Here is a 14,914-nt window from a genome sequence, read left to right as displayed (position 1 = left end):
CTTTGTTTGGACACTTTGGATTTCATTAAGAGAATGTTCCCCCATGTCCAGGGGAACAACTGGAAATGGCAGGGTCATGCCATGGCCAGAGTGGAAAATTCTCACTTTTCTGTGTCTCTTACAATTCATAGGGAGGTTATTCTATTGGGCATTTTGAAGATGAATCAAAAGACTTCAATAAGTAATGTAAAGTGCATACTGATTTTGCCGAAAGTATTCAACTTCATTTAACACTCACTGGATTTTCCAGAAAATAATTTTTTCCTGAGCTTCTTCTTTGAAAACTTCATGGTTTATCATTCATCTAAATTACAGATTTTACAAATTAAATCATCACAAATTGGTAGCTATTATCGACAAGATCCACACACTGGCAAAAATGTCATTGAGTTTAGAATGAGGAAGAGGAAAACAATACAAAAATATATTTCCCAAGGTTTAAACACAAAAATTGTTTTTCCATTTTTGGTTTTTGTCTAATATACCTTTGTCTTCAAATTAATATGTTAGATTATTAATTCTTTTTGGGTGAATAAATGGGCTGGCTTTGTACCATATTACCAGTGAAAAATGTATAATGGACACTTGTTAAAAAATGAGTAAGAATTAATTTAAGACTATTACGATGGGGGAACAGATTGAACTCATCTCTAAAACAAAAGCAAGTGTTTTTCAGCACTAGGGTGAGCTGGTGAAAAAGTACTGGAGAACATTATGGGGAAGGTTGGTGAATATGATTAAGCAGTCAGTGTTGGCTAATTGGTACTTATTGAAGTTAGCCTCCTACCCTCCCCCAGAGGCTGGCAAATAGGCAAGATACTTTCCTTGACGATTACATTTCAAAAGGATGGCTCCCAGGTCGTTGAGAAAGACATGTTTGGCTTGTAGAAGATTTACATCTCAAAGGGAAAGAGAATAGGATTTGCAACCGCAAGTTTTCTGAGATAAGGGAGATCAAAGGCTAGTTGGGAAGAAACTTCAGGTTTAGTCAAACTGAAGGGACATTTAAAGCCACCTTCTTGGTACTATCAAATCATTAAATATCATCACACAAAATACTGATTGAAATTAACTGGCAAGAAATAGAGAAATGGGAAATAAGCAATACTTTATTTATGTGCAAAGCTTCACTTTTTTAAAATAAAATCTCTACTTTTTGAAAATACCATAGGCATTTAGAAACTCTGGTACAATGCAAGTAATTGGATAAGTAACAAATGCAGAAGATCCAAATAGTGGAGGAATAATATATATTTAGGATAAAGGACTTTTCTGCCCAGCGTCACACCAATGGTAGTTTACTTCCTTTAAAAGGAGAAAAACAAAGTGTCTTATTTCTTAACTACAACTCCCCCGCCCAGTTTCCTGTAATGTAATTGAATTGGGTAAAGCAACTATGTGTAAGTAACATACTTTCATGTAAGGACGTAAGTGTTCAGACATTTTCTAGGGGCGCCTGGGTGGCTCAGTCGTTAAGCGTCTGCCTTCGGCTCAGGTCATGATCCCAGCGTTCTGGGATTGAGCACCGCATCAGGCTCCCTGCTCAGCGGGAAGCCTGCTTCTCCCTCTCCCACTCCCCCTGCTTGTGTTTCCTCCCTCGCTGCCTCTCTCTGTGTCAAATAAATAAATAAAATCTTAAAAAAAAAAAAAAAACCAAAACATTTTCTAATCATCTATAAACATGGTTGTTAAGTAGTTGCTTTGCATGAAGGTTCATAAAGAGTTTGCGTGCCTTTGACACTGAGGCATTATCAGTGTAACGAATTCCAAGTTACACTAGTATTCTACTTCATTTTAACTTTTAAATAATGCTATATTAAGCGTGTCTTAGTGGGGTTGCTGTAAGAGAGTAACATAGATTCAGTGGCTTATAAACAACACATACTTATTTCTCATAGTCTGGAAGCTGGGAAGTCCAAGATCAAAGTGCAGGTAGTCAGTGTTTCTGTGAGTTCATGGACAGCTGTCTTCTTGCTGTGTCCTCACAGGGCAGAAGGGACAAGGGAGCTCTCTGGGATCTCTTTTATAAGGACATTAGTTCCATTCATGGGGTCTCCACCCTCATGACCTAACCACCTCCCAAACGCCCCACCCCAGATACCATCGTATTGGGGATTAGATTGGAACATAAGAATTTAGATGAGACGCATTCAGCCTATAGCTTTCTGCCTCTACATCCACAGCTCATATCCTTCTCACATGCACAATAAATTTATCCCATCTAAATATCCCCCAAATTCTTAACTTGTTCCAGTATCAACTTTAAAGTCTAAGTCCGAAGTCTCACCTTATTAACTCGAATTTAAACTATAAATTGGTTATATTCCACATTGTTATACCATTTTTTTTTCAAATTAGACTTCAGTGAGTGCCATATTACCCTGTAAGAATGTTAATAGAATGAGGGGCAACTGGTGGCTCAGTTGTTTGAGCGGCCAACTCGGTTTTGACTTGGGTCCTGAGATTCAGCCCCACATGGGGCTCTGCACCATGAGGCTGTCTCTTCCTCTCCATCTGCCCCCACCCCCCGCACCCCACCGCCTCTCTCTCTCTCAAATCAATAAATCTTTTTTTGAAAAACGAAAAAAAAGAATGGTAAGAGAATGAAAACATTTGTTAGAAATGATTGCCAGAATTATCATCAAACTCCTTTATGTTTTCCAAGTAAAAAGTGTCAGTAACCCGTGTGGGTAATTATTTAAAGTTACAAGCAAGAGAATTCTTCCTGCAAAGTGATACATTGACAAATCTAATCAGGAAATATGGAAAAATATATCAATGATGATATTTCAAATTTAAATTTTGATGAGGACAATCAGATTCAAAGAGATGACTCCATGTAACTGAGTAAAGTCATTATAGAAACCACGATTATGTGCAATTCTATAAAGGCAGCTTCATATTACCAACTGACTCTATGTTATCAAAACAAAAAATTGCAGTTGGAAGACTGAGTAAGTGACTGAATGCACTGACATGCTTCTTCTCTGCTGAGTGTTCAAAACAGGAACATTAGCTTTCTGTATTAACTATAGAAGCTTAAGCACCTAAAATAGAGATTTTAAGATTGAATTAACATTAAGTAAACATTAAGCTTTTATTAACATAAAAACATAACACTTTGTGATTTGATATGACCATAAAGCCATATATTGGGATCTTGAAAGTTGAGCAATGATGCAAAGAATTTCAGAGCCTAAAATTGCCAGCGAAATAATTCTGTTAAGGACCTATTAAACTCACAGTTGGCCTTTAATAACCAAAAGTTCAACAGGATCCATTTCATATTTATATAACTATTTCAGTTCCATGTGTACAGATGTAGTTATGACAATTTATTTTCCAAAATCTTATTTCTCCAAGAACTATCAGAATTTTGTTTGATGGTTTTGTAAAATTCTAAACACGCTGCTTCATAATTTCATAGCCATCCAGCTGGTTCTCTTGGTCATGTCTGATGCTCCGTGACTCAACAGTGTCTCATCCTGATAACCTTTTTCCATTCCTATGGCCAAAGTAAGCAAATTATCAATTCAAAATGCAAATTACTCAGGCATTTGCTCTTTGAAATCCCATGGAGAAAGAAATCAGATAATAAGTTGTATAAATTCTAGTAATTTGTGGGTGGAGTCTTTTGGGTTTTCCACATAAAGTATCATGTCATCTGCGAAGAGAGAAAGTTTGACTTCTTCTTTGCCAATTTGAATGTCTTTTATTTCTTTCTGTTGTCTGATTACTAAGGTTAGGACTTCTAGTGCTATGTTGAACAAAAGCGGTGAGAGTGGGCATTCCTGTCATGTTCCTGACCTTAAGGGAAAAGCTCTGTTTTTCCCCATTGAGAATGATATTCGCTGTGGGCTTTCCATAGATGGCTTTTATGATATTGAGGTATGTTCCCTCTATCCCTATATTTTGAAGAGTTTTAATCAGGTTTTGGAATATTGTGTTTTCTTTTCCTTTTGTTTTGAGACATATTTTCATTTGTTGTTTGATTTCTCATTTGGCCCATTTCTTGTGCAGTAGTGTGTTGTTTAATTTTTATGTATTATATACTTAATATTTACATTATAGATTTTTCATTTTGTGTTAATAATCTTTAGTTTTGCACCATTGTAGTTGGAAAAGAGACTTGGAAAGATTTCAGTCTTCATAAATAAAAAAAAATCAGATAATAAGTAACTAAGTTGACAAATTTTAAATTAAAAAAAACACTTTTTCGTCTTCCTGTTTCTTTGAGTTTATTATAGCCACTTAAGAGGAATTGTGAATATGCACTCTTCCCTTCAGTAGCTTCTTATTTAATATAAATGGATAAAAACAATTGGGTAATAAAATCAAGTCATCTGCTTTATTTTAGGCTCCAACTGAAGTGAGTTTTTGCTAATATATGGTTTGTAAACTCTTCAAAAGTCAATCACACACAGTTTTCAGGCTTTCAATATGTTGTCTTACTGCTCTTTTGCTAAAGAACTGAAGCAAACAGAATTGCCATCTTCCTATCTATTTTTCCAAATTGTCTATTATACCTCACAGTATCATATATTTTCAAGACATTGCTATCAGTCAGGGGTTTCCAGAGAAACAGAACCAATAGCATGTGGCTATATATGGAAAGAGATTTATCATAAAGAATTGGCTCATGTGTTTATGGAGGCTAGCAAATTCAAAACCTGCAATGTGGGTTGGCAGGCTGGAGACACAGGGTGAGCTAATGGTGCAGTTTCTGTCCTAAGGCCAGTGAGTCAGATAAAATCTGAAAGCAGTCTGTTAAAGAATTCAGTCTTGCTCTAGGAGGCTGGTCCTTTTGTTCTATTCAGGCCTTCAACTGATTGGGGGAGGCCCACCCACATTATGAAAAGCAATCTGTTTACTCAAAGTTCACTGATTTAAATGTTAATCTTATCCAAAAATCCCTCCAAATTGACACATAAAATTAATCATCACAATATTTGCTTGTGAATGTATTAATTTAAATGGCCTTTATTTTGTACCTTGCACTATGCTAGATACTGGAATTTTTTAATGTGAATACTATTAATTGTCTGCCTTCTTATTATGCTGTCCCCTGAAAATATCTGGAAAATCTTTCTCTAATTTTTGAAGGTATGGTTTGTGTCAGGACCTGTGAAATGTCTGAGATTTTTGTCTATTTGCAAACAAAAAATTAGACAGAGTATAGGCATATTTGCATGATTTTTGTGAGATCTAATTCTCACAGAATGATAGAAAGGGGGCCAGATGACACTCTAGACACAGTGGATAGCATTACAGAAAACCCCTGAGCATAGAGAATCTAAGTCTCTTAGAATGGGTAGTTAACATGCCTGCCCTTTGCTCTGGAGGGAGATATTATCTTTTCAATTCTGGATAGCAAGCGTGACTACTATTTGATATGGAGGGAAGTGCTGTATCTTCAAATGCTATAACAAACCTGCTCTTTTTTTTTTTTTTTTCCCCAGGAAGGAGACATTATCTCCTTTTTACAAGACTGTTTGTTATAGAAACATCCTTAAAAAGGTAGTTCAGTTCTGTTTTTTGCTTTGACTTGTAAATAGCATGGAAATTATCACTTCCATTATCATAGCAAGAAAATAGTAAACTAAAAATTCAACAATGCTCTTTTTGGGTTCATGAAAGAATTGATGTCACAGCCCAACCTTGACCCTTAAAACTAGAATATAGAGAATTTCAGCTTAGCAGGAACAAAAACCACCAGCAGGAGCCAGAAACTGGTAGAAAACCCTAAACTGTAATTGATAAACTACTGGCCCCTGAGTGGGGAGATAGTTTGGGAATTAAACATTTCTGGAGGCCCAATCTTTGGTGGGCCCACACACTTTCATGACTTTATCCTCTGAAGCCCTACATATTCTCATGTTAAAAATCAAAGCGAAATCTCTTTATGCAGCAGCAGGTATAGGGGAAAGGTAACATTCTGAAATATAACCAGATACTTTTGTGCACCAGCTCTCAAGAGAGACTACCTGCCTAAAACAGAAGAACAGAAATACCCAACTTCAGCCTGCCCAAGCCTTCTTCTCTCACATAAAAAGAAAAATAAAAGGCAAGAAGCACTTGTGAAATTCACATTACCGGGAATAGACTCCCCTAAAAGACTGAGAATTAATCATAGGATTATAGAGTGCTTCTCTTCCCCTACATTTCACCACCACATTGACAAGGCTTCTGTATAGTAACAGAGGATACAGCTGATAGAACCACAAGGCTCAGACTCTATTTAAGAAAGCGTTTCTAGAGAATCCCAAAGTCAACGAGAGAGACAAAAATAGGAACACTGGGGAAGTTTAAAGCCCCAGACACCTACAGCTACAGCGAAGAGTAAACACAGTATAACTACTACCCAAATAAATATAATCTCTCATAATAAAGGCTTAATTATCTCAGTTCCTGTTACTCAACACGTCATGTCTGTCTTTCAACAACAAAAAAATTACAAAACATGTTATAAGACAAGAAAACACGGTTTGAAAGACAAAGCAAGAATTCGAATCAGACTCAGATGACAGATTTTGGAATTATTAGACCAGCAATTTAAAATAACTATGAGGAATATGTTAAGGGTGCTAATAGAAAAAGTGGACAACATGAAAGAATAGATAGGTAATAACAGAGAGACTGACACTTTCAGAAAGAATCGAAGTGAATGCTAGAAATAAAAAATATTGTAACAGAAATTAAAATGCTTTTGATGGGGGCGCCTGGGTGGCACAGCGGTTAAGCATCTGCCTTCAGCTCAGGGTGTGATCCCAGCGTTATGGGATCGAGCCCCACATCAGGCTCCTCCGCTGTGAGCCTGCTTCTTCCTCTCCCACTCCCCCTGCTTGTGTTCCCTCTCTCACTGGCTGTCTCTATCTCTGTCAAATAAATAAAATCTTTAAAAAAATAAAAATAAAAATAAAAAAATAAAATGCTTTTGATGGACTTACCAAGTAGTAGAAGAAATACTGAGGCAACAATGGCTGACTATTTTCCAAAACTAAGGACAGACACCAAACCATATATCTATAAAACTCAGTGAAGACCAAAAAGGATAAATATTTAAAAATCTACACATAGGTGTATCATATTAAAACTGCAGAAAAACAATGACAAAGAGAAAATCTGAAAGATAACCAGAAGGAAGACATACTTTACCTATAGAGAACAGAATATAAGTGACATTCAATTTCTCATCAGAAATGAACAAACAAAAAAAAAGCAAACAACATAATACTTAAGAGGAAGAACATTGGAGGATTGACCTACCAATTTCAAAGCATACTTTATAGCTCTAGTAACCAAGACAGTATGGCACTGTTGAATAGATAAATAGATCAATGGAGCAATGGAACAAAATAAGGGGACGAGAAATAGATTCACAAATACAGTTAACTGAACTTTGACAAAGGAGTAAAGTAATATGGTGGAGAAAAATGATCTTTCGAATGAACTGTGGAAGAGTAATTGGACATCTATATGCAAAAAAAAAAAAAGAATCTAAACATAAACCTTATACTCACATAAAATTTACCTCAAAATGTATCATAGACTTAAATATAAAAAAGAAAACTTATAACTTCTGGAAGATAATATAGTAGAAAATTCATGTGAACTTGTTCCTACTAAAAACATGCTCCATGAAAGAAAAAATTGATAAGTTGTACTTCATTAAAATTGATAACTTCTACCGTGCAAATGACATTGTTAAGAAAGTGAAAAGAAAAGCCATGGACTGGAAGAAATATTTGTAAAACACATAACTGATAAAGGACTTATATTCAAAATATACTAAGCAATACTTAAAACTCAACCATAAGAATACCAACAATCTAATTAAAAAGTGGGCAAGAGATCTGAACAGATACTTCCCCAGAGAAGATCTGAAGATGGCAAAGAAGCATATAAAGACACTCAACATCGTATGTTACTAGGAGATTTTAAATTAAAACAAAAATGAGATTCTACTATACACCTATTAGAATCACTAAAAAAAAACAAAACAAAAAACAAAAACCTGACAATAACTGATGCTGTCAAGAATGAAGAGTAGTAGGAGCACTCATTCAATGCTGGTAGGAATGCAGCACTATTGTCACTTTGGAAGACACTTCGGAAGTTTCCGACATAGCTAATCATAGTCTCACCATGTGATCCAGCAATCATTTACCTTGGAATTTATCCAAGCAAGGTGAAAATTTATGTCCACACACAAAAAAATTGCATAGAAATATTCAGAGCACCTTTATCCATAATTACCCTTCAAACAGTGACTGGATAAACAAATATTTTCATACAATGGAATTTTACTCAACTCTAAAAATAAGTGAGCTATCAAGCCACAAAAGACATGGAAGAACTGTAAATGCATATTACTGGGTGAAAGAAGCCAATCTGAAAAGGTTACTTTTTTTTTTTCTCACAACACTTCTGACATCAAATGTGTGGGTTTTTCTGATCTCAACCAATTCTCTAACTCTGCAGACACCAATTGGGTATCCTATAATTCAATTCGATTCTGACCCTAATTACCTGGAGTTAGCACAAGACTGTTCCCACTTCAGAAGCCGGTTGAAGTCTCAGGTTGCCACCTGTACTTCTAACCAACTGGCTATAAATTCAGGGAGTTCCCACAAATCCCTGTGTATTTGATAATTTGCTAGAATGCCTCACATAACTCAAGAAAACACTTTACTTACTGTTACTGGTTTATTCTAAAGGATGTAACTCAGGAACAGCCAAACTGATCTGCATAGGGCAACGTATAGTAAAAAGGACACAAAACTTCCATGCCCTCTCAGGGAGTGTTACCCTCCCAACACCTCAATATGTTTACCAACCTAGAAGATCTCCAAATCCCATCCTTTAGTTTACCTGGAGGTTCCATTACAGAAACATTATTGATTAAATAGTTGGTCATTGGTCATTGAACTCAATCTCCCACCCCACTCTCCTCCCTGGAGGTCCAGGGTGGACTGAATATTTCAACTCTTTAATCACATGGTTGGTTCCTCAAGCAATCAGCCCCAATCCTGAAGCTATATAGGCGGCACCAAAAGTTACCCAATTAACATAAACTCAGGTAGAGTTGAAGGAGCTTGTTATGAATAACAAAAGAAGCTCCCATAATCCCTATCACTCAGGAAATTCCCAGGTTTTTTAAAGCTCTGTATCAGGAATAGAGCACAAAGACTAAAAGTGTATTTCTTTTTATCATTGCTACATACTGTGTGATCCAAATGCATGACGGTCAGAAAAAGCCAAAAACTACAGAGAAAGAAAAAGATCAGTGGTTCCCAGGGGTTTTGGGGAATGGTGGAAGAATGAAAAAGTAGAACCCAGAGATTTTTATGGCACTGAAACTATTCTGTGTGATACTCCAATGGTGAATACATGACATTATACATTTGCCAAAATCCATAGAATTGTGTAACACAGGGAATGACCTCTAACATAAATTATGGACTTTAGCTAATAATAATGTACCAATATTGGTCCATTATTTTAACAAATTTTCACACTAGTGCATAATGTTAATAGCAGAGGAAACTGTGATGAGGAGGAAGTGGAGGTGTGAGAGAGGTCCAATTTTCTGTAAACCTAAAATGGTTCTAAAAAAATGAAGTCTATTATTTTTTTTAAAGTAAAAAAATGAGGGTAGTACAAATATCCTTAAAAAGATAATCCAGGAAAAAGAGTAGTGAGTGCCTCTCTTGCAAGATGCATAAAAACATGAAATTCCTGTGGAGAATTGTGCCTGATCATTTGGGATGACATAGGGCATCCAAAATTTACTTTGCATGTCCCAGGTGAGTATTTAGGTGAGATAAGCAATTATCTTCCAAATTAGCTGAAACTGAGCTTCCCTAAAAGTCCTATGTAAATGCTAATTGTGAGAATTCTGGAATCATGAAATGAATTGGCTTCAAAAACATAAATCTATTAAAAGGCTTCCAAATTTCACACTCCAAATTGCAGGTTGGTAACGGAGCTCCTTTTGACAAGGGCAAACCCGTGTATGGCCTATCTGCGTAGGAACAAGATTTATTCATGAATGCTTTCCAATTCCCCTGAACGTTACTCACTGGGCAGATATTTTAAAAAGAGTAAAAATGGCTGGTATTCTAGGAAGAAGTGATATCTTCAGTTAAGCAACAGTGGAATGTAACATGGTTAAAAAAAAGACTAGATATGGGTGTCGAACATCAAAATTGACTCCTCTTGACGTGTAAGTATATGAAAGCCTCTAACTCGCATTGGCTGTACTTTCATTTCTCTTCTTTCAAGGGTTGTGGCACGTAAATTCCTTCAAGTTCAGTGGTAAAACCACAACTGTCCATCAACCCTCTTTTTCACTTGTTTCTCTTGACAATACCCTGACACAGCACAAAATCTGGGGGCTCGAGCTAGGTAAAGCAAAAACAAAAGCAAAAACAAAAACAAACCAAAAAAACACCTCTCAGACTTTTCTCCATAGTGTTGACATAGTTTTTTTCCCCTTGCTGCTGCTTGCCAGCCCTCGTCTCTTTCTTTTTATTTGTTCTTGGAGCTCTTTGAGAAGGGAGGAAAATACTTCCATGGAAATGCCAGAAAAGTACTAAAATTTGGCTAACCATGAATCTAGATAGAGACTCATGGACCATGCCAAATTCCCCATGGAGTTAAACAGAAAGCTAAATTGTGGAAGGAGCCGAGATGTCCTTCAACAGATGACTGGATTAAGAAGATGTGGTCCATTTATACAATGGAATATTACTCAGCCATCAGAAAGAATGATTACCCAACATTTGCAGCAACATGGACGGGACTGGAGGAGATTATGCTAAGTGAAATAAGTCAAGCAGAGAAAGACAATTATCATATGGTTTCACTCATTTATGGAACATAAGAAATAGGAAGATGGGTAGGAGAAGGCAGGGAAGAATGAAGGGGGGGGGGTAAACAGAAGGGGGAATGAACCATGACAGAGTGTGGACTCTGGGAAACAAACTGAGGGCTTCAGAGGGGAGGGGAGTGGGGGTTTGGGATAGACCGGTGATGGGTATTAAGGAAGGCACATACTGCATGGTGCACTGGGTGTTATATGCAAATAATGAATCATGGAAGATTGCATCAAAAACTGGGGATGTACTGTATGGTGACTAACATAACATAATAAAAATTATTTAAAAAAAAAAAGAAATGCTGGTGAAATCCTGAAGAAGTTCATGCTGACTGTGGAGGGGAAACCCATAAGATTTCATATAAGAGGGTAATTTTATCTTTATCTGGTTGGATCAATAAGCATTTGTCAGACAGTGGCAATGAGAGGGCACATTTCAGCCAGAGATCACTTTGTTCAAAGGTACGGAGTAAAAAGGGTATAGGGAACTGTAAAAAGTTCTTGTGGTGGAAGAAGAGATTTGAGGCAGATCTGGGAAAAAACAAGAATGGAGAGGGAGTCAAGTACAGAGTTGGAAAAGAGCCTTTCCTTCATGCTAAGGAAATGGAACTTCATCCTATAGTGAAAGGTTTTCAAGCAAAGTGCTAAATGAAGGAAAAGATGTTATCAATGTGTTTTATAAAGGGAAAACTAAGTTTGAGAATGCACCTGAAACATAGGAATGCAGACTTTGGAATTCTGGAAAAAGGCCCTGGTGCCCTGACTAAAGGCTTTAGCAGTGAAACTGGAAAGAAGAGTCAGGCTTTGACTTAAATATTTCTGAGTTGAAATCAAAATTACTCCGTTTAATCCTCATGACTGCTAAGATATGTCTTTATCTTGTGGGGTTTTTTTTTTAAGATTTATTTTTTTATTTGAGAGAGAGCAAGCAGACAGGGGGAGGGGTAGAAGGAGAGGGAGAGGGAAAGACTCTCAAACAGACTCCCTACCGAGCATGGAACCCTACGCAGGGCTGGATCTCATGACCCTGAGATCGCGACCTGAGCTGAAACCAGGAGTTGGTGGCTTAACTGACTGAGCCACCCAGGCATCCCATATGTCTTTATCTTGTAAAAAATGTTTTAACTTTCATCTTAAAGATAAAACTGACCCTGGGAGAGGAATGTAACTAGTGATTTTTGCTGTTACATACAGATTGTTAAGTGTAGGATTTCCAACTAAGTTTTAAACATCAAGTCCAAATTCATTACGCTGGAATTAAAGTAACTAGGAATGACATGGTTTGGCAATGTATTTTTTTTTTTTCTGATTTGCAAATGTACTTTAAGATGATTAAATCATTTCTTTTTAAACATTTACTAATGAAAATAATACACATACAGAAAATTTTCAGTTTCTTCCCTCTCCCTCTTAGAAAGCAAAACAAAGGACTGCTCAGTGATTGCATACAAAAGGAACACATTTGTAAACAACACAGTTTGAGAAATAGAATAACACCCTTCCGCCTTGTCCGCTATTCTAATCATTATACCTTCTTACACCCGACGCCCCCTCCCAGGAAGCCACTATTGTGTTATTTATGGTGAAAACTTTGCTGTTTTTCTTTATACTTTCACCACCTGAAAGTGAATCTAGATGTTCCATAACATCATTATGTTGTTTTTTGTTTTAATTTGATGTTCATAAAATGGTACATTTTGTATTCTTTTGTGTTGGTTTTCTTTGCTTAATATTAGGTTTGTGAGGTTCACGCACCTTTTGATATATTTTTGTACTTCGTACATTTTCATTTTCAGTAGAATGCAGTTGTATGACTATCTCATTATTTATTTATCTGTTCTCCTGGTGGTGCAGGTGTATACTGTTTGCCTTTGAGGTTATTGTAAAACGTATCACCAAAAGTGTTTGTCGATGCACAGGTAATGCATTCGTGTAGAGGATATGCCTGGGAGTGGAATTAATTGCTCATAGTGTGCATATATTCAATTTTGCTAGATAATGCTAAAGCACTTTGCAGAGTGATTACACTGATTTCTACTATTACCAGCAACGCAAAGAGGTCCAGTTGCTCCCCATCCTTGATAGCAGTTGAGGGTCTCAGTGTTTTCCATCTGAGCTATTTTGATGAAAGAGTAATCTAGTTGTTCTAATTTACATTTTCCACACTACTAGTGAGAATGAATGAAGTTTTATATAAAGGGACCATACTATACAGACATCTCTCTCTCTCTCTCTTTTTTTTTTTTTTGGTAAAGTGCCTTTTTAGATTCCTTGCTTATTTTTTTATTCAGTTGTCTTTTTCTTATTGGTTTCGTAAAAGTTTAGTGTCTGGATACCAGCTTTTGTCAGCAACATGTGTTAAAGTATCTACTCTCACACTGTTGCTTGAATATTCACTTGATTTTTAAAAAATATTTTATTTATTTATTTGACAGAGAGAGAGTGGGGCAAGGGACAGAGGGAGAGGGAAAGAATCTCAAGACTCCCTGCTGAGCATGGAGCGTGACCTGGGGCTCTAGGGCTCTATCTCTCCACCCTGAGATCATGACCTGAGCCAGAACCAAGAGTCAGCACTCAACCCACTGAGCCACCCAGGGGCCCCTTCACCTGATTATTTTTTATAATCAGAACTGCCAACTAGAATATCACCAAATTTATTATCATTTTATGTGTTATTATTTGATTATCACTGATTAGATACTATTTTAGACTTCCTAATTTAAGTGCACTAAAATTTTTCTCCTGTATGATTATCTAAAATCTTTAATATTACAGTTTCTGGTATACATCTAAAATCCACCAAAACTTAGTTATTTTCTTCAATATAGAATGAGGTAGCTTTTTTTGTTTTTTGTTTTTAACTTACAATATGGATAACCAGTTGACTTGGTATAACTTAGTGAGAAGTCTACAGTTTCCTTACTGATTTGTAGGGTTTGTTTTTTACAGATCAGATGTCTACATATGAGGGATGATATTTCTGAACTCCTTTGTCACAGATCTGTTTTCTTATCCTTGCACCTATAATATACTGATCAGTTAATTGTTTAACTTTATAAGGCTCAATATCTAGCAGAAAGTCCTCCTCACTATATTTTTTTTCATGATTACCTTGTTCTCTTTATTACTTGCATTTTTCCATATTTTTAGAACATCTTCTAATGTTCTACAAAGAATCTACCAACATTTTGGGGCACCTGGATAGCTCAGTCTTTAAGCATCTGTGTTCGGCTCAGGGTGTGATCCTGGAGTCCTGGGATCGAGCCTCACATCTCTCCCTCTGCCCCTCCCCCCTCTAAAAAAATATTTTGCATCTATACTTATGAAAATCATTGATTAGAATCTTCTTTGCAAATAAAGGCATTTGGTGTTACAAATTTCTCCCTACACACTAATTCAGCAGCATACCACAAATTTTTATGTGTTGTTTTTCATTTTCATTCAACTCAAAACATTTTTCTAACTTCTTGTTTTGTGTCTTTCACTCATGGGTTATTTAAAAGTGTGTTATTTCTATCATTTTCAGGATTTTTGAGTGATACTTCAGTCATCGTTTTTTAACTCAATTGCATTGTGGCAAGAGAGCATACTTTGTAAGACTTAAATCTAGTACATTGAGAATTGTATTGTGGCCAGAATGTTGATTATCTTGCTATATTCTGCTGTTGTTTGCTGGGTAAACTATTCTATAAATGTAAATTAAGACAATCGGTTGATAGTGTTTTTGAAATTCATGTTTACTGATTTTCTGTCTACCTCTATTAATTATTGAGAAAGGACATTGAATTAATTGTAATTGTGAATTTGTCCATTTCTCCTTGAAACTATGCATTTCACTTTATGATCTTTCTCGGCTATTTATATGTATTTTGAATTGTTATGTGTTCTTGATGAATTGACTCCCTTCGACTTATATGGACTTCTTTATCTTCAGTGATATTCTTCCCTCTGAAATCTAATTTTCCTAATATTAATACAGCTATCCCAGCTTTTTATTGCAAGTATAAAATATTTTTCCTATTCTTTTTTACCTTA

Source organism: Ursus maritimus, unplaced genomic scaffold, assembly GCF_017311325.1.
Source record: "Ursus maritimus isolate PB19 unplaced genomic scaffold, ASM1731132v1 scaffold_10, whole genome shotgun sequence".
In the NCBI taxonomy this organism is placed as follows: Eukaryota; Metazoa; Chordata; class Mammalia; order Carnivora; family Ursidae; genus Ursus; species Ursus maritimus.
This window is presented reverse-complemented; position numbering follows the sequence as displayed.